At 33.5% G+C, this 26,273-nt stretch overlaps 4 long non-coding RNA genes across 5 annotated transcripts; 1 reads left to right on the forward strand and 3 right to left on the reverse strand.

The window, feature by feature from the left end:
- Nucleotides 1–4,651: 4,651 nt before the first annotated feature.
- On the reverse strand, nucleotides 4,652–8,222 carry LOC148787036 (uncharacterized). The gene is made up of 3 exons (XR_016067384.1): nucleotides 8,072–8,222; nucleotides 7,907–7,976; nucleotides 4,652–4,846 (listed from the first exon to the last, which is right to left on the reverse strand). It is a non-coding gene; the product is annotated as an uncharacterized LOC148787036 (long non-coding RNA).
- A 5,078-nt stretch (nucleotides 8,223–13,300) lies between these two features.
- Nucleotides 13,301–16,871, reverse strand: LOC148787037 (uncharacterized). Its single transcript, XR_016067382.1, has 3 exons — nucleotides 16,721–16,871; nucleotides 16,556–16,625; nucleotides 13,301–13,495 (listed from the first exon to the last, which is right to left on the reverse strand). It is a non-coding gene; the product is annotated as an uncharacterized LOC148787037 (long non-coding RNA).
- Nucleotides 16,872–18,060: 1,189 nt separating this feature from the next.
- On the forward strand, nucleotides 18,061–21,541 carry LOC148787038 (uncharacterized). Of its 2 annotated transcripts, none has more exons than XR_016067378.1 (3): nucleotides 18,061–18,515; nucleotides 19,449–19,513; nucleotides 19,832–20,053. It is a non-coding gene; the product is annotated as an uncharacterized LOC148787038 (long non-coding RNA). The 2 variants fall into 2 exon arrangements; XR_016067379.1 differs by lacking the exon at nucleotides 18,061–18,515 and adding an exon at nucleotides 20,196–21,541 and having other exon boundaries at nucleotides 18,956–19,513.
- Nucleotides 21,542–21,948: 407 nt separating this feature from the next.
- On the reverse strand, nucleotides 21,949–25,515 carry LOC148787039 (uncharacterized). The gene is made up of 3 exons (XR_016067387.1): nucleotides 25,369–25,515; nucleotides 25,204–25,273; nucleotides 21,949–22,143 (listed from the first exon to the last, which is right to left on the reverse strand). It is a non-coding gene; the product is annotated as an uncharacterized LOC148787039 (long non-coding RNA).
- Nucleotides 25,516–26,273: the final 758 nt, after the last annotated feature.

Below are 26,273 nucleotides of genomic sequence, written 5' to 3' on the forward strand. Positions count from 1 at the left end.
TAACAGCAATATATAAGTTTCCATGAGTTTACAAAATTTGTTCATCTACATTATTATAAAAAACAAAAAAAACCCTTTGTCGTGCCAAATTTATCCTTGAATTCACTTTTTTCTCTAAAAAAATTTTATTAGAATAGTAATTTTAATTTTTTTAGTAATTTTATAATTATAATTTTTTTCTCTCACCCACTGCTCCATTATTTCTCTCACATCAAACTTCTCCATATTTTTTTTATTAAATTAACAATCATAATATACTTTTTCTCTGTTGCGTGACGTTTCTTTCCTCTAACAAACTTTTTGTCTTTCTCACTCTCACGCCATGATTGTGGTTTTCACAAAAAAAGAATCTCTTAATCTTATATAATGACTTTTTTAATGCTTGCGAGAAGCGCGTGCAGCAGCGATTAATTTATTAATACATAAACTCAAATAATTACTTCAATTTGAGTGTTATATTTATTGTTAGTCCTCTCAACCATAAGTTTATTGATTCAATTACAATTTGTCAATTTAACATATTAAAAATGAATGAATCCACATATCCACTTAATTATAATTGGGCTAGCTATACATTTTTACAAAAAATGGTTTACAAGTTACACTTTAAAAAAATTATTTTATAGTAACATCTTTTTAAACGGTCAAGTTAATAATATAAAAAAAAATAAAATTTATGACGATCGTTGTAACGGCACCCCTATCGCGGCTTTTTTTGGTAATAAGAAATCTTTGTAATGGCTTGCTTGACTATGTCACTAAGTCTATAAAATCGAGGTTATTCATTGTTATGTCTTTGCATTCTCAGAGATTCTGCTAGACTATGTGCCAGGGTTTAAGCCTGCCCGCTGCATTGAACTGTTTTCTAGGGAGATGATAGCAGGCTGGATTTCTTGGGGTAACGAACCCCTACACTTTCAAGATTCAAAGTACTTTCTAAAGTACAATTAATTGATTTCTACATGAAATGAAGGGCCTCATGATCAGAGAAGGTCATCCTTTCCATCCGAACCTCTGTTGACATTCTGATGATCTTTGCTCACCAATATGTTCCCGTATCCCTACGAAATCCAGCATTCTCGGACGGATTAGTTGAGGAATTTCGATTTGGTTTCTTATTAATAAGATCTGATTACTCCTCTCAGGAAGTAATGACTCTCTGGAAGGCCAGCAGCCCATTGTTCTATGTCATGTAGGCTTATCATCAGTCAACACAAAGGTAAGTGTAGTCTGACGACAATCGGAATGCACATTAAATCTCTATAGTGTCAAGCAATAGTTTCTTGATGCTTTCAATAGTGTCAACCGGTTGTTTCTTGATGTTTTGTGTTGAACGGATGTGATGATGGTTTGATCATTGACCATGCAAATAATTAGAGTGCTTTTGTCAGATAATTTGTATCCACATCTTGAATCAGGCGATGATACTGTGCACTCTAATACCAAACGACATTGCATTTGCTTGTGATAAGGTTGATAGGACTTCCTTTGCATTCCCTAACATTTAGTTCAGTATCTCCAAATGGTACCAACATCCAACCAAAGCTATGTGATGATGATCAGTAACTTCTTGATAAAAAAACAGTTTGGTCTTCTTTAACATCTTGAAACCTGAAAAAAGACGAGTATCATATAAATTACTTGGAACTTGCTCACTCATATTTCTAACACGCCTGAGTTGACTAATATTTTCGAGAGTCGCCAAGCTAGTGAATGTTTTAACTGGAAAAGAAAACATGCCGTGAAAAGGTAGGAATCAAAAATAACTTTTTTTTTTCTTTTATAATGTGAATTTGTTACTCGGAGTAGCCACTTCACAAAAGTATTTTTTTTTAGAAAAAAAGGAAATTGCGAAAGAAAAAAAAAAGGAAAAGAAAACACTAACCTATGTGAAGTTAACGACTTCACATAGTTTATGCGTGCTCATCATTATCTCATGCCCAAACCCCTAAAATCTGTTCACCACTTCACAGTACACTTACGTGACAACTTATTACAAATAGTCAGTCGTGTTGGAAATGTTCTCAAATAAACTCATTCTATAGTGATGCACTTCATGTTCACATTCAAGTATAACCTTCTATCTGTGAGTTAGCTATGTGCACAATATAATATGAGCTTACAGTTCGTTCCTTCACACTGCATTGTGCAGAACCGGATGGGAACTTGGCTCTCGAGAGGTGCATGGGAACTTGGCTCACGAGGACGATTTCGCAGGTATGAACGTTGCCTTTGGTAGCTCTGGAAATAACATTTTATCTTCTTGGATTATAGACACGGGGGCGACTAACCATATGTGTGGCAATAATTGCTCCCTTGACAATCTTATAGCTTTTCCTAATCTCACACTTATACATTTACCCGATGCCTCTACACACTCTATTACACATACTGGGAATGTTACTGCACAAAAATTTCACTCTTACAAACGTTTTGTTGGTTCCTCCTTCAAGTTCAACCTTCTCTCTATTCCCAAACTTTGCTCCTCATTATCTGTTGAAGTGTTGTTTCATGCGTCTCATTGTATGTTTCAGGACCCGAAGAGTAAACAAGTTATAGCGGTGGGCAATCAGGCTGGAAATCTGTATTTTGTGGATAAATCCTCCTTTGATTATGATGTGATACCAAAGTTCTTCCTGCTCCAGCTTTTATCTCTGGTGTCCAACTTAGGCTTGGTGACACTTCGCCCAGTGCCAACTTAAGGAGGCTGTTGAGTTCTTGGGTGCTATTCATCATTCCTTTTGACAGAAAACAGAGTATGGCTTCTTCTCTCTTTGGTTTGTTAGCTGATGTGAGCTAGCAAGCATAGCTGGCATGTTCCTTTTTTCTTCCCGTGTGCTATATATAATCAACTGTTCAGCACAATTATTAATAGCATGTGGTAAATATTTTCCACAGAAAACAGTGTGGCTTCTTCTCTCTTTCTTCAAGATATCAAAGAGAAAATCGCATTTTGACGTGTCAAAAGACAGGAAGAGAGAAGGCATGGACTGTAAGAATAAGATACTACGAGGGGTGATGGTTTAGTATTTCCCTTTTCTTTTTGCGTATACGTATATGCGATGATACAATATTAACATAAGGTAAACTGCTCAACAACAAAACTCAAATTTCTGTATCAACTGCAGAAGCTCTAAAAGAAGCCTCGTCAAGGGGTGTAAAGTGGTTATAGCGACACAAAAATAAGAAAGGAACTTTGTCTAGACTTTTGACACTGAACATTGTGTGCTTGACTTAGTCCTTGTTTGACACTGATGCTACTATCATTGGCTCGCTCTGTGATAGACTCGTCTATTCTGAAGATGGTAACTTGGCTGGCACATTATTTCATCAGAGTTTTCTTTTGGGGTTTGCATACATGTGTAGCTTCTGAGACATATGTTCTTTTCAGCAAATGAGATTTATGGCTTCGTTTTAGTGGTACTTTCTTTTCAATTGAACATTATGACAAGATTCTCAACTGTATTAACAAGTTTTCTCTTTATACAACAATTAGAAAAATAGAGTAGTCGTTTGTCTTCCCTGGTAGAGTGAATTCCTGCCGTGCTATCTCTTCATGGTTCTTTCTACCAATCTCTTCCTCACATGTGGAGTGACGTGATACACATTAGGAACTTCTTAGACCATGAACATGAAGATCAAATGCTTTTCTTCTAATATATTTTTTTTTTGCTGCAGCCTATAAATATAAACATAATTTGGTTAAATAGATTATTGCAGAGATCATGAAAAGACAGGGACATGGAAAAATCCATATTTTAAGTGTATTTAGTTAGAATATCAGGAGGGTTATCATGTTTGTTATTTGCTGTTCTTATGCAGGTATATTAAATGCTTAAATTAATTGCTTTGAACTATAAATTCTATGATATTTCTATATTTAGCTATGATTTCCAGGGGTTGCTGGTCTATGGATTATTATTTGTATTGCTGACCCATCATTCATATAGTGGTGTACTATTGTAATAGCAGAAGCTGATCTTCTTAGACACTTCTGAGGTAGTAGCTGGTACTTTGTGCCCTTATTGGGCAAAAGCAACAGAAGTTCGTGCATATGTTACTCAAGCAGTATCGGATATGCTTGAAATTGTGGCACCTGGGACTTTGAAAGGAAGTGGTGTAAGAATACTTTTTGATCATCTATGGGTAACTCCCAAAATGGTAGCTGACTCAACCTGATGTTTTGATCAGTATCTAAGTCAATTAAAATAGTTTGCCTGAGGCATTTTGAAAGCAATTAATGTACTCGCATTACATTTTATTTGAGAAATAATTGTCTGTTAGTACTCGATACTGTAGATTGGCTTGCTTTATTTGGTTCTTTAGTTGCTTGAGTTCAACAATATACCTTCCATGTGGTTAACTCAGCCACAATGGAATCAACTGCGTATGGAAGGTGCTTGAATTACAACTTTTAACAATGAAGCTTCTAATACAAGTTGCCAACTGAGAAGCATTGCTATGAAGTGAACATATATTGGAACACAAGTGCTCTTTTGGAAGGTGTAATACTGTTTTAAGTTAAGTATCTCAATCCACATGGTTATCATTCTTCTATCTATATAAATAAGATTCTAATTAGGACATTGCGTGGTATTAAAAATTGAAGTAATGCAATAGGCAATTTTAATAAAAAATAAAAAGAGGAGTATAAAGAATATACGTTTTTCACTGAAGACACAAGTACTACAAACAGAGTATTCTTATTTACAATAGGCTAGATTTATTCTTAAGCTAATGGCTGTTGATGTCTTGAAGAAATACTTGAGCCCGATAGACATGCAAGCTAGTGTGTCATTGTGAATGGATGCAAGTCGGCAATTGTATCATCTTCACTAGCATTAACCTGCACATAATCAACAATATCAGTATATTTAAAGAGCAAAATGCATAACCGTATAGCATGCAACTCGTCAATTACGACGGCTCTAGAATTCATATTTGGTTTCTCAATTCAGTGCTTGCCTAAATAACATCATCTCGCTAAAAATTGTTTGGGAATTTAAAGATTGAAGTAGAGATTCAAACACTCAATTGTTTCACATTAACCACTAAAAGCAATGTGTTCTTCGACACTATCTAGAACCACATGACAACCTATGTATCTATCTCTTCCTCTCTACCATTTATCTAACCAAAGACGCAACCTTTGTCCCTATCTAGTTATTCTCCACCGTCTTCCCCCATATTTTAAATTTCAAGAAAGGTTGAAACCATCGAATTTTTTTCTTTGTATACTTCAAACCCAAATGTATGTGAGTTCTATGAAACCTTCACATTCTCAACATTCTAACTTGGAAGTAATAGGATTATAAATTTGAGGCCAGTTTCAAATGCGACGAATGAGTTAGGAGTTGACGCCTAAAGGGGAGATAATTCTCCACAGTTTTTGCAAATTTATTCTCAACTTATTCATTATGTTTGGTTTTATCCCATTTGCCTTTTCAAAACCTTTTGTTTGTCATACATTTAAGACTTTTGTACAAATCATACAGAAACACCATATTTGTCCATATCGACATCTAAACTTTGTAGATGTATCACAGTAAAATTTTTTGAAAAATCGCTACTACGCAACCACAAATTAGTTTATTTTTGAACTTTGGAAATAAAATATCATATACTACACGGTAAAACGGTTGTCTAGATGCCAATCTCATTGTTTATTTTTCAATTACCTTTGCACCTATCATCTTAAAAGATTTCTTTAATTATTATGAAATCAATTATTTTTCACAACAAAAAAAAGTTAATTATACACTTTTTTGGAAGTCTAAAGAAAAAATTATCCATTTGTTCAAAAGTAATAAACCGAATGCATTTCAAACTTCAAAGTGTTCCCAAAAAATACAAAAACTGCTTTTAAAAAATGTCAATAAAAATCAATTAACAATTTTCTCTTAAAATAAAAACACGTGACTTTTTTTATGCGCTTATCCACAAAACAGTAAATTTATATACTTGTTAAACTACACAAAATATTCAGACTTTGTAAATTTATCTTGGGAGAAATTAGTACACTTGATGCTGATTTTAAAAACATATGTTGATAACAAAAAACACTTGACAAGAGAAAACATATCTTAGCAAAAGAAAAAAAGAAAAAACAACAATTTTTTTTAAAATACACTATAGTTAATTCCTCATAAAAACTACAAAAAATTTCTCATATCTAGTATTATTTGAGTTACCAAACTTTTTGTTCATTAAAAAACATTTATCAAATCTTGAAATTATGTAATAATATTCACAAAATTCACAAAGAAAAGCAAATTTAATTGGCATCTAGACAACCGCTCTACGCTTAGCATAGTATTTAATTTTCCAAAGTGCACAAATAAAATAACTCATAGTTGGATAATATAGATTTTTCGATATTTTTCTGTGATACATCTGCAAATATAAGATGTTAAAATGGACCAACATGATTTCTGTAAATTCATACAATTATTTTAAATGTATAACAACAAAAAATTTCAAAGCAGGCTCATGAGAAAAACCCAACACGACGAATTAATCAAGAATAAATTTACAAAAAAGGGGAGATTTGTTCTCCAATTTAGGAGTCAACTCTATCCTTTCATCGTTCACATTTCAACGGCCTCAAACATTCTCAATCCTATTCTTTCCGAGTCAAAATGATGGTCACGTGAGTTTTTCAAAGAAACCAACGCACAAAATTTGGATTTGAAGTTTACAATGCATAAAATCAATGGTTTCAGCCTCCTCGATTCAAAATATGGGGGAAAAGTCGGCAAGGAAGAACCGATAAGGTCATTGGTCACTTTTCAGTTAGTAATTCGAAGAGAGGAATATGAAGATACACAAGTTAACATTAGGTTCTAAAATATCATCAAAAAACACACTTTTAGCGGCCGGAATGTGTCCCGATTGAGTGTTTAAGTCCTACTCAACTCTTTTGATTCCCACACAATTTTTAACAATATGAAAGTTATCCGGCAACACAGAATCTGCAAACCAAATCCAAATTCTAGCGCCCCCAACCATTAATAAACGAGTACACATTACCTATACTAACTAATATGCTTCACTTGTAGAATTAAATATAAACAGGCTACAGTGTTAGGCCACCATTTGTAACTGCATAATACGTACTTTTGGAATTTAACTAATGACGACTTATCATATCTACCTCATGCTTTTTGGGACCTGAAGCATACTAGGCAATTCTCAATTTTAATAGCACTAGCAAGAGATATACAATGACAATATTGCTAACAATGAAGCATGCAAATAAAATAATTGCTAATAGATGATAAGACATCTCTGTTAAATAAGTCCTTTCTCCTTGTACTTTGCATTAAGACAGAACTAGGAAGAAACCAAGACAGGGAAGAAAACAACATAGATACATAACTGTGGCATTCTCCAATTCAAAGGCATAATATGCAACAGATATTTCATAACCACAATACCTTTCTAGATGTAGTTGAGAGTTCATATTCTGGTTGGCCCATGGGTTGGGCAAGTACTGATTGGTTTAAGAAGTTTAATCAGAGTCCAACCAGAGATTTTAAGTTGAGATCAAATTGGAGTAACAGAGAGTGGATGGCGGCACTTAAATTTCAGTTAATAACATATAATCATTATGACAGGAGATAGGAGAAATTGACCGCTAAAACACGGAGGAAGTCTGATTGTAGAAACGCCGCCTTGAAAGAAAGAAAACCAAAACCTTCCAAGAAAAAAAATAAATTCAAGAACAAACAAGAAACCGTGTAATCAAGATTGTGAGTGCAGGCAATATGTATAAATGCAATTCCTGGACAAATGGCATGAATCTTGAGCAAGACCGGATTGAACAAATTTGTTATGCAATGGGAAAATTGTGTGAACTCATGCTTCCTGAACTAATTATAAAAGAACCCTTGCAAAAGCAAAGTACCTTTTTAGGTAATAATCCGAGAAATTGAAGAGAACCCATGTAGTAGTTCCTTGAAACAATTAGCCAAAACCTCCAAGAAAAAGAAAAAAATTCAAGAGTAAATAAGAAATCGTGTAATCAAGAAGTACCTAAACATAAATAAGAAATCGTGGAATCAAGAAGTACCTAAAGATGGAGGCCTGAGGGCGGTCGCAGCACGAGAACGGCGGAGGTGGCTGCCTGAGAACGCGTCGCCATTAGAGCAGGGGCTTTTCTCTTGAACTCTCTCGATTTTGCACTCTCTCGATTTCTTTATGTTTTGTTCAAAATTCTCTTACCTGATGTTGTATGTAAATTGGGCTGGGGCCTATCTCCAACGGTACAAATTTCAGTTGGGCCCAACGGTAAAAAACTTATTATTATTATTTTTACTTTAATTTATAATGATAACAAAATTAATTCATTTGCTTGAAAATTTAAATTATTACCCAATTGAAAAATGGTCGAATAATAATTATAAAATATAAAATAATATATTCAAATAATAAAATTATGAAATTCAAATGCAAATTTTTTCGAGTGAGTAAGAGGAATTACAAAAATCGCGAAAAATATGGTAAAATGAATATATTAAAGTTTTTTGGTTAAGAATAAAATAGAATTTTTGGGATAAATAACAAAAATAATGAACTATTAGCCATGTGCTACTATAATTAAATCTTTACTAAATTTTATTTCCAGGAAATAATTAGCATTCATTTTTAACAGCAATATATAAGTTTCCATGAGTTTACAAAATTTGTTCATCTACATTATTATAAAAAACAAAAAAAACCCGTTGTCGTGCCAAATTTATCCTTGAATTCACTTTTTTCTCTAAAAAAATTTTATTAGAATAGTAATTTTAATTTTTTTAGTAATTTTATAATTATAATTTTTTTCTCTCACCCACTGCTCCATTATTTCTCTCACATCAAACTTCTCCATATTTTTTTTATTAAATTAACAATCATAATATACTTTTTCTCTGTTGCGTGACGTTTCTTTCCTCTAACAAACTTTTTGTCTTTCTCACTCTCACGCCATGATTGTGGTTTTCACAAAAAAAGAATCTCTTAATCTTATATAATGACTTTTTTAATGCTTGCGAGAAACGCGTGCAGCAGCGATTAATTTATTAATACATAAACTCAAATAATTACTGCAATTTGAGTGTTATATTTATTGTTAGTCCTCTCAACCATAAGTTTATTGATTCAATTACAATTTGTCAATTTAACATATTAAAAATGAATGAATCCACATATCCACTTAATTATAATTGGGCTAGCTATACATTTTTACAAAAAATGGTTTACAAGTTACACTTTAAAAAAATTATTTTATAGTAACATCTTTTTAAACGGTCAAGTTAATAATATAAAAAAAAGTAAAATTTATGACGATCGTTGTAACGGCACCCCTATCGCGGCTTTTTTTGGTAATAAGAAATCTTTGTAATGGCTTGCTTGACTATGTCACTAAGTCTATAAAATCGAGGTTATTCATTGTTATGTCTTTGCATTCTCAGAGATTCTGCTAGACTATGTGCCAGGGTTTAAGCCTGCCCGCTGCATTGAACTGTTTTCTAGGGAGATGATAGCAGGCTGGATTTCTTGGGGTAACGAACCCCTACACTTTCAAGATTCAAAGTACTTTCTAAAGTACAATTAATTGATTTCTACATGAAATGAAGGGCCTCATGATCAGAGAAGGTCATCCTTTCCATCCGAACCTCTGTTGACATTCTGATGATCTTTGCTCACCAATATGTTCCCGTATCCCTACGAAATCCAGCATTCTCGGACGGATTAGTTGAGGAATTTCGATTTGGTTTCTTATTAATAAGATCTGATTACTCCTCTCAGGAAGTAATGACTCTCTGGAAGGCCAGCAGCCCATTGTTCTATGTCATGTAGGCTTATCATCAGTCAACACAAAGGTAAGTGTAGTCTGACGACAATCGGAATGCACATTAAATCTCTATAGTGTCAAGCAATAGTTTCTTGATGCTTTCAATAGTGTCAACCGGTTGTTTCTTGATGTTTTGTGTTGAACGGATGTGATGATGGTTTGATCATTGACCATGCAAATAATTAGAGTGCTTTTGTCAGATAATTTGTATCCACATCTTGAATCAGGCGATGATACTGTGCACTCTAATACCAAACGACATTGCATTTGCTTGTGATAAGGTTGATAGGACTTCCTTTGCATTCCCTAACATTTAGTTCAGTATCTCCAAATGGTACCAACATCCAACCAAAGCTATGTGATGATGATCAGTAACTTCTTGATAAAAAAACAGTTTGGTCTTCTTTAACATCTTGAAACCTGAAAAAAGACGAGTATCATATAAATTACTTGGAACTTGCTCACTCATATTTCTAACACGCCTGAGTTGACTAATATTTTCGAGAGTCGCCAAGCTAGTGAATGTTTTAACTGGAAAAGAAAACATGCCGTGAAAAGGTAGGAATCAAAAATAACTTTTTTTTTTCTTTTATAATGTGAATTTGTTACTCGGAGTAGCCACTTCACAAAAGTATTTTTTTTTAGAAAAAAAGGAAATTGCGAAAGAAAAAAAAAAGGAAAAGAAAACACTAACCTATGTGAAGTTAACGACTTCACATAGTTTATGCGTGCTCATCATTATCTCATGCCCAAACCCCTAAAATCTGTTCACCACTTCACAGTACACTTATGTGACAACTTATTACAAATAGTCAGTCGTGTTGGAAATGTTCTCAAATAAACTCATTCTATAGTGATGCACTTCATGTTCACATTCAAGTATAACCTTCTATCTGTGAGTTAGCTATGTGCACAATATAATATGAGCTTACAGTTCGTTCCTTCACACTGCATTGTGCAGAACCGGATGGGAACTTGGCTCTCGAGAGGTGCATGGGAACTTGGCTCACGAGGACGATTTCGCAGGTATGAACGTTGCCTTTGGTAGCTCTGGAAATAACATTTTATCTTCTTGGATTATAGACACGGGGGCGACTAACCATATGTGTGGCAATAATTGCTCCCTTGACAATCTTATAGCTCTTCCTAATCTCACACTTATACATTTACCCGATGCCTCTACACACTCTATTACACATACTGGGAATGTTACTGCACAAAAATTTCACTCTTACAAACGTTTTGTTGGTTCCCTCCTTCAAGTTCAACCTTCTCTCTATTCCCAAACTTTGCTCCTCATTATCTGTTGAAGTGTTGTTTCATGCGTCTCATTGTATGTTTCAGGACCCGAAGAGTAAACAAGTTATAGCGGTGGGCAATCAGGCTGGAAATCTGTATTTTGTGGATAAATCCTCCTTTGATTATGATGTGATACCAAAGTTCTTCCTGCTCCAGCTTTTATCTCTGGTGTCCAACTTAGGCTTGGTGACACTTCGCCCAGTGCCAACTTGAGGAGGCTGTTGAGTTCTTGGGTGCTATTCATCATTCCTTTTGACAGAAAACAGAGTATGGCTTCTTCTCTCTTTGGTTTGTTAGCTGATGTGAGCTAGCAAGCATAGCTGGCATGTTCCTTTTTTCTTCCCGTGTGCTATATATAATCAACTGTTCAGCACAATTGTTAATAGCATGTGGTAAATATTTTCCACAGAAAACAGTGTGGCTTCTTCTCTCTTTCTTCAAGATATCAAAGAGAAAATCGCATTTTGACGTGTCAAAAGACAGGAAGAGAGAAGGCATGGACTGTAAGAATAAGATACTACGAGGGGTGATGGTTTAGTATTTCCCTTTTCTTTTTGCGTATACGTATATGCGATGATACAATATTAACATAAGGTAAACTGCTCAACAACAAAACTCAAATTTCTGTATCAACTGCAGAAGCTCTAAAAGAAGCCTCGTCAAGGGGTGTAAAGTGGTTATAGCGACACAAAAATAAGAAAGGAACTTTGTCTAGACTTTTGACACTGAACATTGTGTGCTTGACTTAGTCCTTGTTTGACACTGATGCTACTATCATTGGCTCGCTCTGTGATAGACTCGTCTATTCTGAAGATGGTAACTTGGCTGGCACATTATTTCATCAGAGTTTTCTTTTGGGGTTTGCATACATGTGTAGCTTCTGAGACATATGTTCTTTTCAGCAAATGAGATTTATGGCTTCGTTTTAGTGGTACTTTCTTTTCAATTGAACATTATGACAAGATTCTCAACTGTATTAACAAGTTTTCTCTTTATACAACAATTAGAAAAATAGAGTAGTCGTTTGTCTTCCCTGGTAGAGTGAATTCCTGCCGTGCTATCTCTTCATGGTTCTTTCTACCAATCTCTTCCTCACATGTGGAGTGACGTGATACACATTAGGAACTTCTTAGACCATGAACATGAAGATCAAATGCTTTTCTTCTAACATATTTTTTTTTTTGCTGCAGCCTATAAATATAAACATAATTTGGTTAAATAGATTATTGCAGAGATCATGAAAAGACAGGGACATGGAAAAATCCATATTTTAAGTGTATTTAGTTAGAATATCAGGAGGGTTATCATGTTTGTTATTTGCTGTTCTTATGCAGGTATATTAAATGCTTAAATTAATTGCTTTGAACTATAAGTTCTATGATATTTCTATATTTAGCTATGATTTCCAGGGGTTGCTGGTCTATGGATTATTATTTGTATTGCTGACCCATCATTCATATAGTGGTGTACTATTGTAATAGCAGAAGCTGATCTTCTTAGACACTTCTGAGGTAGTAGCTGGTACTTTGTGCCCTTATTGGGCAAAAGCAACAGAAGTTCGTGCATATGTTACTCAAGCAGTATCGGATATGCTTGAAATTGTGGCACCTGGGACTTTGAAAGGAAGTGGTGTAAGAATACTTTTTGATCATCTATGGGTAACTCCCAAAACGGTAGCTGACTCAACCTGATGTTTTGATCAGTATCTAAGTCAATTAAAATAGTTTGCCTGAGGCATTTTGAAAGCAATTAATGTACTCGCATTACATTTTATTTGAGAAATAATTGTCTGTTAGTACTCGATACTGTAGATTGGCTTGCTTTATTTGGTTCTTTAGTTGCTTGAGTTCAACAATATACCTTCCATGTGGTTAACTCAGCCACAATGGAATCAACTGCGTATGGAAGGTGCTTGAATTACAACTTTTAACAATGAAGCTTCTAATACAAGTTGCCAACTGAGAAGCATTGCTATGAAGTGAACATATATTGGAACACAAGTGCTCTTTTGGAAGGTGTAATACTGTTTTAAGTTAAGTATCTCAATCCACATGGTTATCATTCTTCTATCTATATAAATAAGATTCTAATTAGGACATTGCGTGGTATTAAAAATTGAAGTAATGCAATAGGCAATTTTAATAAAAAATAAAAAGAGGAGTATAAAGAATATACGTTTTTCACTGAAGACACAAGTACTACAAACAGAGTATTCTTATTTACAATAGGCTAGATTTATTCTTAAGCTAATGGCTGTTGATGTCTTGAAGAAATACTTGAGCCCGATAGACATGCAAGCTAGTGTGTCATTGTGAATGGATGCAAGTCGGCAATTGTATCATCTTCACTAGCATTAACCTGCACATAATCAACAATATCAGTATATTTAAAGAGCAAAATGCATAACCGTATAGCATGCAACTCGTCAATTACGACGGCTCTAGAATTCATATTTGGTTTCTCAATTCAGTGCTTGCCTAAATAACATCATCTCGCTAAAAATTGTTTGGGAATTTAAAGATTGAAGTAGAGATTCAAACACTCAATTGTTTCACATTAACCACTAAAAGCAATGTGTTCTTCGACACTATCTAGAACCACATGACAACCTATGTATCTATCTCTTCCTCTCTACCATTTATCTAACCAAAGACGCAACCTTTGTCCCTATCTAGTTATTCTCCACCGTCTTCCCCCATATTTTAAATTTCAAGAAAGGTTGAAACCATCGAATTTTTTTCTTTGTATACTTCAAACCCAAATGTATGTGAGTTCTATGAAACCTTCACATTCTCAACATTCTAACTTGGAAGTAATAGGATTATAAATTTGAGGCCAGTTTCAAATGCGACGAATGAGTTAGGAGTTGACGCCTAAAGGGGAGATAATTCTCCACAGTTTTTGCAAATTTATTCTCAACTTATTCATTATGTTTGGTTTTATCCCATTTGCCTTTTCAAAACCTTTTGTTTGTCATACATTTAAGACTTTTGTACAAATCATACAGAAACACCATATTTGTCCATATCGACATCTAAACTTTGTAGATGTATCACAGTAAAATTTTTTGAAAAATCGCTACTACGCAACCACAAATTAGTTTATTTTTGAACTTTGGAAATAAAATATCATATACTACACGGTAAAACGGTTGTCTAGATGCCAATCTCATTGTTTATTTTTCAATTACCTTTGCACCTATCATCTTAAAAGATTTCTTTAATTATTATGAAATCAATTATTTTTCACAACAAAAAAAAGTTAATTATACACTTTTTTGGAAGTCTAAAGAAAAAATTATCCATTTGTTCAAAAGTAATAAACCGAATGCATTTCAAACTTCAAAGTGTTCCCAAAAAATACAAAAACTGCTTTTAAAAAATGTCAATAAAAATCAATTAACAATTTTCTCTTAAAATAAAAACACGTGACTTTTTTTATGCGCTTATCCACAAAACAGTAAATTTATATACTTGTTAAACTACACAAAATATTCAGACTTTGTAAATTTATCTTGGGAGAAATTAGTACACTTGATGCTGATTTTAAAAACATATGTTGATAACAAAAAACACTTGACAAGAGAAAACATATCTTAGCAAAAGAAAAAAAGAAAAAACAACAATTTTTTTTAAAATACACTATAGTTAATTCCTCATAAAAACTACAAAAAATTTCTCATATCTAGTATTATTTGAGTTACCAAACTTTTTGTTCATTAAAAAACATTTATCAAATCTTGAAATTATGTAATAATATTCACAAAATTCACAAAGAAAAGCAAATTTAATTGGCATCTAGACAACCGCTCTACGCTTAGCATAGTATTTAATTTTCCAAAGTGCACAAATAAAATAACTCATAGTTGGATAATATAGATTTTTCGATATTTTTCTGTGATACATCTGCAAATATAAGATGTTAAAATGGACCAACATGATTTCTGTAAATTCATACAATTATTTTAAATGTATAACAACAAAAAATTTCAAAGCAGGCTCATGAGAAAAACCCAACACGACGAATTAATCAAGAATAAATTTACAAAAAAGGGGAGATTTGTTCTCCAATTTAGGAGTCAACTCTATCCTTTCATCGTTCACATTTCAACGGCCTCAAACATTCTCAATCCTATTCTTTCCGAGTCAAAATGATGGTCACGTGAGTTTTTCAAAGAAACCAACGCACAAAATTTGGATTTGAAGTTTACAATGCATAAAATCAATGGTTTCAGCCTCCTCGATTCAAAATATGGGGGAAAAGTCGGCAAGGAAGAACCGATAAGGTCATTGGTCACTTTTCAGTTAGTAATTCGAAGAGAGGAATATGAAGATACACAAGTTAACATTAGGTTCTAAAATATCATCAAAAAACACACTTTTAGCGGCCGGAATGTGTCCCGATTGAGTGTTTAAGTCCTACTCAACTCTTTTGATTCCCACACAATTTTTAACAATATGAAAGTTATCCGGCAACACAGAATCTGCAAACCAAATCCAAATTCTAGCGCCCCCAACCATTAATAAACGAGTACACATTACCTATACTAACTAATATGCTTCACTTGTAGAATTAAATATAAACAGGCTACAGTGTTAGGCCACCATTTGTAACTGCATAATACGTACTTTTGGAATTTAACTAATGACGACTTATCATATCTACCTCATGCTTTTTGGGACCTGAAGCATACTAGGCAATTCTCAATTTTAATAGCACTAGCAAGAGATATACAATGACAATATTGCTAACAATGAAGCATGCAAATAAAATAATTGCTAATAGATGATAAGACATCTCTGTTAAATAAGTCCTTTCTCCTTGTACTTTGCATTAAGACAGAACTAGGAAGAAACCAAGACAGGGAAGAAAACAACATAGATACATAACTGTGGCATTCTCCAATTCAAAGGCATAATATGCAACAGATATTTCATAACCACAATACCTTTCTAGATGTAGTTGAGAGTTCATATTCTGGTTGGCCCATGGGTTGGGCAAGTACTGATTGGTTTAAGAAGTTTAATCAGAGTCCAACCAGAGATTTTAAGTTGAGATCAAATTGGAGTAACAGAGAGTGGATGGCGGCACTTAAATTTCAGTTAATAACATATAATCATTATGACAGGAGATAGGAGAAATTGACCGCTAAAACACGGAGGAAGTCTGATTGTAGAAACGCCGCCTTGAAAGAAAGAAAACCAAAACCTTCCAAGAAAAAAAATAAATTCAAGAACAAACAAGAAACCGTGTAATCAAGATTGTGAGTGCAGGCAATATGTATAAATGCAATTCCTGGACAAATGGCATGAATCTTGAGCAAGACCGGATTGAACAAATTTGTTATGCAATGGGAAAATTGTGTGAACTCATGCTTCCTGAACTAATTATAAAAGAACCCTTGCAAAAGCAAAGTACCTTTTTAGGTAATAATCCGAGAAATTGAAGAGAACCCATGTAGTAGTTCCTTGAAACAATTAGCCAAAACCTCCAAGAAAAAGAAAAAAATTCAAGAGTAAATAAGAAATCGTGTAATCAAGAAGTACCTAAACATAAATAAGAAATCGTGGAATCAAGAAGTACCTAAAGATGGAGGCCTGAGGGCGGTCGCAGCACGAGAACGGCGGAGGTGGCTGCCTGAGAACGCGTCGCCATTAGAGCAGGGGCTTTTCTCTTGAACTCTCTCGATTTTGCACTCTCTCGATTTCTTTATGTTTTGTTCAAAATTCTCTTACCTGATGTTGTATGTAAATTGGGCTGGGGCCTATCTCCAACGGTACAAATTTCAGTTGGGCCCAACGGTAAAAAACTTATTATTATTATTTTTACTTTAATTTATAATGATAACAAAATTAATTCATTTGCTTGAAAATTTAAATTATTACCCAATTGAAAAATGGTCGAATAATAATTATAAAATATAAAATAATATATTCAAATAATAAAATTATGAAATTCAAATGCAAATTTTTTCGAGTGAGTAAGAGGAATTACAAAAATCGCGAAAAATATGGTAAAATGAATATATTAAAGTTTTTTGGTTAAGAATAAAATAGAATTTTTGGGATAAATAACAAAAATAATGAACTATTAGCCATGTGCTACTATAATTAAATCCTTACTAAATTTTATTTCCAGGAAATAATTAGCATTCATTTTTAACAGCAATATATAAGTTTCCATGAGTTTACAAAATTTGTTCATCTACATTATTATAAAAAACAAAAAAAACCCTTTGTCGTGCCAAATTTATCCTTGAATTCACTTTTTTCTCTAAAAAAATTTTATTAGAATAGTAATTTTAATTTTTTTAGTAATTTTATAATTATAATTTTTTTCTCTCACCCACTGCTCCATTATTTCTCTCACATCAAACTTCTCCATATTTTTTTTATTAAAGTAACAATCATAATATACTTTTTCTCTGTTGCGTGACGTTTCTTTCCTCTAACAAACTTTTTGTCTTTCTCACTCTCACGCCATGATTGTGGTTTTCACAAAAAAAGAATCTCTTAATCTTATATAATGACTTTTTTAATGCTTGCGAGAAGCGCGTGCAGCAGCGATTAATTTATTAATACATAAACTCAAATAATTACTGCAATTTGAGTGTTATATTTATTGTTAGTCCTCTCAACCATAAGTTTATTGATTCAATTACAATTTGTCAATTTAACATATTAAAAATGAATGAATCCACATATCCACTTAATTATAATTGGGCTAGCTATACATTTTTACAAAAAATGGTTTACAAGTTACACTTTAAAAAAATTATTTTATAGTAACATCTTTTTAAACGGTCAAGTTAATAATATAAAAAAAAATAAAATTTATGACGATCGTTGTAACGGCACTCCTATCGCGGCTTTTTTTGGTAATAAGAAATCTTTGTAATGGCTTGCTTGACTATGTCACTAAGTCTATAAAATCGAGGTTATTCATTGTTATGTCTTTGCATTCTCAGAGATTCTGCTAGACTATGTGCCAGGGTTTAAGCCTGCCCGCTGCATTGAACTGTTTTCTAGGGAGATGATAGCAGGCTGGATTTCTTGGGGTAACGAACCCCTACACTTTCAAGATTCAAAGTACTTTCTAAAGTACAATTAATTGATTTCTACATGAAATGAAGGGCCTCATGATCAGAGAAGGTCATCCTTTCCATCCGAACCTCTGTTGACATTCTGATGATCTTTGCTCACCAATATGTTCCCGTATCCCTACGAAATCCAGCATTCTCGGACGGATTAGTTGAGGAACTTCGATTTGGTTTCTTATTAATAAGATCTGATTACTCCTCTCAGGAAGTAATGACTCTCTGGAAGGCCAGCAGCCCATTGTTCTATGTCATGTAGGCTTATCATCAGTCAACACAAAGGTAAGTGTAGTCTGACGACAATCGGAATGCACATTAAATCTCTATAGTGTCAAGCAATAGTTTCTTGATGCTTTCAATAGTGTCAACCGGTTGTTTCTTGATGTTTTGTGTTGAACGGATGTGATGATGGTTTGATCATTGACCATGCAAATAATTAGAGTGCTTTTGTCAGATAATTTGTATCCACATCTTGAATCAGGCGATGATACTGTGCACTCTAATACCAAACGACATTGCATTTGCTTGTGATAAGGTTGATAGGACTTCCTTTGCATTCCCTAACATTTAGTTCAGTATCTCCAAATGGTACCAACATCCAACCAAAGCTATGTGATGATGATCAGTAACTTCTTGATAAAAAAACAGTTTGGTCTTCTTTAACATCTTGAAACCTGAAAAAAGACGAGTATCATATAAATTACTTGGAACTTGCTCACTCATATTTCTAACACGCCTGAGTTGACTAATATTTTCGAGAGTCGCCAAGCTAGTGAATGTTTTAACTGGAAAAGAAAACATGCCGTGAAAAGGTAGGAATCAAAAATAACTTTTTTTTTTCTTTTATAATGTGAATTTGTTACTCGGAGTAGCCACTTCACAAAAGTATTTTTTTTTAGAAAAAAAGGAAATTGCGAAAGAAAAAAAAAAGGAAAAGAAAACACTAACCTATGTGAAGTTAACGACTTCACATAGTTTATGCGTGCTCATCATTATCTCATGCCCAAACCCCTAAAATCTGTTCACCACTTCACAGTACACTTACGTGACAACTTATTACAAATAGTCAGTCGTGTTGGAAATGTTCTCAAATAAACTCATTCTATAGTGATGCACTTCATGTTCACATTCAAGTATAACCTTCTATCTGTGAGTTAGCTATGTGCACAATATAATATGAGCTTACAGTTCGTTCCTTCACACTGCATTGTGCAGAACCGGATGGGAACTTGGCTCTCGAGAGGTGCATGGGAACTTGGCTCACGAGGACGATTTCGCAGGTATGAACGTTGCCTTTGGTAGCTCTGGAAATAACATTTTATCTTCTTGGATTATAGACACGGGGGCGACTAACCATATGTGTGGCAATAATTGCTCCCTTGACAATCTTATAGCTCTTCCTAATCTCACACTTATACATTTACCCGATGCCTCTACACACTCTATTACACATACTGGGAATGTTACTGCACAAAAATTTCACTCTTACAAACGTTTTGTTGGTTCCCTCCTTCAAGTTCAACCTTCTCTCTATTCCCAAACTTTGCTCCTCATTATCTGTTGAAGTGTTGTTTCATGCGTCTCATTGTATGTTTCAGGACCCGAAGAGTAAACAAGTTATAGCGGTGGGCAATCAGGCTGGAAATCTGTATTTTGTGGATAAATCCTCCTTTGATTATGATGTGATACCAAAGTTCTTCCTGCTCCAGCTTTTATCTCTGGTGTCCAACTTAGGCTTGGTGACACTTCGCCCAGTGCCAACTTGAGGAGGCTGTTGAGTTCTTGGGTGCTATTCATCATTCCTTTTGACAGAAAACAGAGTATGGCTTCTTCTCTCTTTGGTTTGTTAGCTGATGTGAGCTAGCAAGCATAGCTGGCATGTTCCTTTTTTCTTCCCGTGTGCTATATATAATCAACTGTTCAGCACAATTGTTAATAGCATGTGGTAAATATTTTCCACAGAAAACAGTGTGGCTTCTTCTCTCTTTCTTCAAGATATCAAAGAGAAAATCGCATTTTGACGTGTCAAAAGACAGGAAGAGAGAAGGCATGGACTGTAAGAATAAGATACTACGAGGGGTGATGGTTTAGTATTTCCCTTTTCTTTTTGCGTATACGTATATGCGATGATACAATATTAACATAAGGTAAACTGCTCAACAACAAAACTCAAATTTCTGTATCAACTGCAGAAGCTCTAAAAGAAGCCTCGTCAAGGGGTGTAAAGTGGTTATAGCGACACAAAAATAAGAAAGGAACTTTGTCTAGACTTTTGACACTGAACATTGTGTGCTTGACTTAGTCCTTGTTTGACACTGATGCTACTATCATTGGCTCGCTCTGTGATAGACTCGTCTATTCTGAAGATGGTAACTTGGCTGGCACATTATTTCATCAGAGTTTTCTTTTGGGGTTTGCATACATGTGTAGCTTCTGAGACATATGTTCTTTTCAGCAAATGAGATTTATGGCTTCGTTTTAGTGGTACTTTCTTTTCAATTGAACATTATGACAAGATTCTCAACTGTATTAACAAGTTTTCTCTTTATACAACAATTAGAAAAATAGAGTAGTCGTTTGTCTTCCCTGGTAGAGTGAATTCCTGCCGTGCTATCTCTTCATGGTTCTTTCTACCAATCTCTTCCTCACATGTGGAGTGACGTGATACACATTAGGAACTTCTTAGACCATGAACATGAAGATCAAATGCTTTTCTTCTAACATATTTTTTTTTTGCTGCAGCCTATAAATATAAACATAATTTGGTTAAATAGATTATTGCAGAGATCATGAAAAGACAGGGACATGGAAAAATCCATATTTTAAGTGTATTTAGTTAGAATATCAGGAGGGTTATCATGTTTGTTATTTGCTGTTCTTATGCAGGTATATTAAATGCTTAAATTAATTGCTTTGAACTATAAATTCTATGATATTTCTATATTTAGCTATGATTTCCAGGGGTTGCTGGTCTATGGATTATTATTTGTATTGCTAACCCATCATTCATATAGTGGTGTACTATTGTAATAGCAGAAGCTGATCTTCTTAGACACTTCTGAGGTAGTAGCTGGTACTTTGTGCCCTTATTGGGCAAAAGCAACAGAAGTTCGTGCATATGTTACTCAAGCAGTATCGGATATGCTTGAAATTGTGGCACCTGGGACTTTGAAAGGAAGTGGTGTAAGAATACTTTTTGATCATCTATGGGTAACTCCCAAAACGGTAGCTGACTCAACCTGATGTTTTGATCAGTATCTAAGTCAATTAAAATAGTTTGCCTGAGGCATTTTGAAAGCAATTAATGTACTCGCATTACATTTTATTTGAGAAATAATTGTCTGTTAGTACTCGATACTGTAGATTGGCTTGCTTTATTTGGTTCTTTAGTTGCTTGAGTTCAACAATATACCTTCCATGTGGTTAACTCAGCCACAATGGAATCAACTGCGTATGGAAGGTGCTTGAATTACAACTTTTAACAATGAAGCTTCTAATACAAGTTGCCAACTGAGAAGCATTGCTATGAAGTGAACATATATTGGAACACAAGTGCTCTTTTGGAAGGTGTAATACTGTTTTAAGTTAAGTATCTCAATCCACATGGTTATCATTCTTCTATCTATATAAATAAGATTCTAATTAGGACATTGCGTGGTATTAAAAATTGAAGTAATGCAATAGGCAATTTTAATAAAAAATAAAAAGAGGAGTATAAAGAATATACGTTTTTCACTGAAGACACAAGTACTACAAACAGAGTATTCTTATTTACAATAGGCTAGATTTATTCTTAAGCTAATGGCTGTTGATGTCTTGAAGAAATACTTGAGCCCGATAGACATGCAAGCTAGTGTGTCATTGTGAATGGATGCAAGTCGGCAATTGTATCATCTTCACTAGCATTAACCTGCACATAATCAACAATATCAGTATATTTAAAGAGCAAAATGCATAACCGTATAGCATGCAACTCGTCAATTACGACGGCTCTAGAATTCATATTTGGTTTCTCAATTCAGTGCTTGCCTAAATAACATCATCTCGCTAAAAATTGTTTGGGAATTTAAAGATTGAAGTAGAGATTCAAACACTCAATTGTTTCACATTAACCACTAAAAGCAATGTGTTCTTCGACACTATCTAGAACCACATGACAACCTATGTATCTATCTCTTCCTCTCTACCATTTATCTAACCAAAGACGCAACCTTTATCCCTATCTAGTTATTCTCCACCGTCTTCCCCCATATTTTAAATTTCAAGAAAGGTTGAAACCATTGAATTTTTTTCTTTGTATACTTCAAACCCAAATGTATGTGAGTTCTATGAAACCTTCACATTCTCAACATTCTAACTTGGAAGTAATAGGATTATAAATTTGAGGCCAGTTTCAAATGCGACGAATGAGTTAGGAGTTGACGCCTAAAGGGGAGATAATTCTCCACAGTTTTTGCAAATTTATTCTCAACTTATTCATTATGTTTGGTTTTATCCCATTTGCCTTTTCAAAACCTTTTGTTTGTCATACATTTAAGACTTTTGTACAAATCATACAGAAACACCATATTTGTCCATATCGACATCTAAACTTTGTAGATGTATCACAGTAAAATTTTTTGAAAAATCGCTACTACGCAACCACAAATTAGTTTATTTTTGAACTTTGGAAATAAAATATCATATACTACACGGTAAAACGGTTGTCTAGATGCCAATCTCATTGTTTATTTTTCAATTACCTTTGCACCTATCATCTTAAAAGATTTCTTTAATTATTATGAAATCAATTATTTTTCACAACAAAAAAAAGTTAATTATACACTTTTTTGGAAGTCTAAAGAAAAAATTATCCATTTGTTCAAAAGTAATAAACCGAATGCATTTCAAACTTCAAAGTGTTCCCAAAAAATACAAAAACTGCTTTTAAAAAATGTCAATAAAAATCAATTAACAATTTTCTCTTAAAATAAAAACACGTGACTTTTTTTATGCGCTTATCCACAAAACAGTAAATTTATATACTTGTTAAACTACACAAAATATTCAGACTTTGTAAATTTATCTTGGGAGAAATTAGTACACTTGATGCTGATTTTAAAAACATATGTTGATAACAAAAAACACTTGACAAGAGAAAACATATCTTAGCAAAAGAAAAAAAGAAAAAACAACAATTTTTTTTAAAATACACTATAGTTAATTCCTCATAAAAACTACAAAAAATTTCTCATATCTAGTATTATTTGAGTTACCAAACTTTTTGTTCATTAAAAAACATTTATCAAATCTTGAAATTATGTAATAATATTCACAAAATTCACAAAGAAAAGCAAATTTAATTGGCATCTAGACAACCGCTCTACGCTTAGCATAGTATTTAATTTTCCAAAGTGCACAAATAAAATAACTCATAGTTGGATAATATAGATTTTTCGATATTTTTCTGTGATACATCTGCAAATATAAGATGTTAAAATGGACCAACATGATTTCTGTAAATTCATACAATTATTTTAAATGTATAACAACAAAAAATTTCAAAGCAGGCTCATGAGAAAAACCCAACACGACGAATTAATCAAGAATAAATTTACAAAAAAGGGGAGATTTGTTCTCCAATTTAGGAGTCAACTCTATCCTTTCATCGTTCACATTTCAACGGCCTCAAACATTCTCAATCCTATTCTTTCCGAGTCAAAATGATGGGCACGTGAGTTTTTCAAAGAAACCAACGCACAAAATTTGGATTTGAAGTTTACAATGCATAAAATCAATGGTTTCAGCCTCCTCGATTCAAAATATGGGGGAAAAGTCGGCAAGGAAGAACCGATAAGGTCATTGGTCACTTTTCAGTTAGTAATTCGAAGAGAGGAATATGAAGATACACAAGTTAACATTAGGTTCTAAAATATCATCAAAAAACACACTTTTAGCGGCCGGAATGTGTCCCGATTGAGTGTTTAAGTCCTACTCAACTCTTTTGATTCCCACACAATTTTTAACAATATGAAAGTTATCCGGCAACACAGAATCTGCAAACCAAATCCAAATTCTAGCGCCCCCAACCATTAATAAACGAGTACACATTACCTATACTAACTAATATGCTTCACTTGTAGAATTAAATATAAACAGGCTACAGTGTTAGGCCACCATTTGTAACTGCATAATACGTACTTTTGGAATTTAACTAATGACGACTTATCATATCTACCTCATGCTTTTTGGGACCTGAAGCATACTAGGCAATTCTCAATTTTAATAGCACTAGCAAGAGATATACAATGACAATATTGCTAACAATGAAGCATGCAAATAAAATAATTGCTAATAGATGATAATACATCTCTGTTAAATAAGTCCTTTCTCCTTGTACTTTGCATTAAGACAGAACTAGGAAGAAACCAAGACATGGAAGAAAACAACATAGATACATAACTGTGGCATTCTCCAATTCAAAGGCATAATATGCAACAGATATTTCATAACCACAATACCTTTCTAGATGTAGTTGAGAGTTCATATTCTGGTTGGCCCATGGGTTGGGCAAGTACTGATTGGTTTAAGAAGTTTAATCAGAGTCCAACCAGAGATTTTAAGTTGAGATCAAATTGGAGTAACAGAGAGTGGATGGCGGCACTTAAATTTCAGTTAATAACATATAATCATTATGACAGGAGATAGGAGAAATTGACCGCTAAAACACGGAGGAAGTCTGATTGTAGAAACGCCGCCTTGAAAGAAAGAAAACCAAAACCTTCCAAGAAAAAAAATAAATTCAAGAACAAACAAGAAACCGTGTAATCAAGATTGTGAGTGCAGGCAATATGTATAAATGCAATTCCTGGACAAATGGCATGAATCTTGAGCAAGACCGGATTGAACAAATTTGTTATGCAATGGGAAAATTGTGTGAACTCATGCTTCCTGAACTAATTATAAAAGAACCCTTGCAAAAGCAAAGTACCTTTTTAGGTAATAATCCGAGAAATTGAAGAGAACCCATGTAGTAGTTCCTTGAAACAATTAGCCAAAACCTCCAAGAAAAAGAAAAAAATTCAAGAGTAAATAAGAAATCGTGTAATCAAGAAGTACCTAAACATAAATAAGAAATCGTGGAATCAAGAAGTACCTAAAGATGGAGGCCTGAGGGCGGTCGCAGCACGAGAACGGCGGAGGTGGCTGCCTGAGAACGCGTCGCCATTAGAGCAGGGGCTTTTCTCTTGAACTCTCTCGATTTTGCACTCTCTCGATTTTGCACTCTCTCGATTTCTTTATGTTTTGTTCAAAATTCTCTTACCTGATGTTGTATGTAAATTGGGCTGGGGCCTATCTCCAACGGTACAAATTTCAGTTGGGCCCAACGGTAAAAAACTTATTATTATTATTTTTACTTTAATTTATAATGATAACAAAATTAATTCATTTGCTTGAAAATTTAAATTATTACCCAATTGAAAAATGGTCGAATAATAATTATAAAATATAAAATAATATATTCAAATAATAAAATTATGAAATTCAAATGCAAATTTTTTCGAGTGAGTAAGAGGAATTACAAAAATCGCGAAAAATATGGTAAAATGAATATATTAAAGTTTTTTGGTTAAGAATAAAATAGAATTTTTGGGATAAATAACAAAAATAATGAACTATTAGCCATGTGCTACTATAATTAAATCCTTACTAAATTTTATTTCCAGGAAATAATTAGCATTCATTTTTAACAGCAATATATAAGTTTCCATGAGTTTACAAAATTTGTTCATCTACATTATTATAAAAAACAAAAAAAACCCTTTGTCGTGCCAAATTTATCCTTGAATTCACTTTTTTCTCTAAAAAAATTTTATTAGAATAGTAATTTTAATTTTTTTAGTAATTTTATAATTATAATTTTTTTCTCTCACCCACTGCTCCATTATTTCTCTCACATCAAACTTCTCCATATTTTTTTTATTAAAGTAACAATCATAATATACTTTTTCTCTGTTGCGTGACGTTTCTTTCCTCTAACAAACTTTTTGTCTTTTTCAC

This window comes from Sesamum indicum, linkage group LG9 (genome assembly GCF_026168435.1).
Source record: "Sesamum indicum cultivar Baizhima isolate 11 linkage group LG9, ASM2616843v1, whole genome shotgun sequence".
Lineage (NCBI taxonomy): Eukaryota > Viridiplantae > Streptophyta > Magnoliopsida > Lamiales > Pedaliaceae > Sesamum > Sesamum indicum.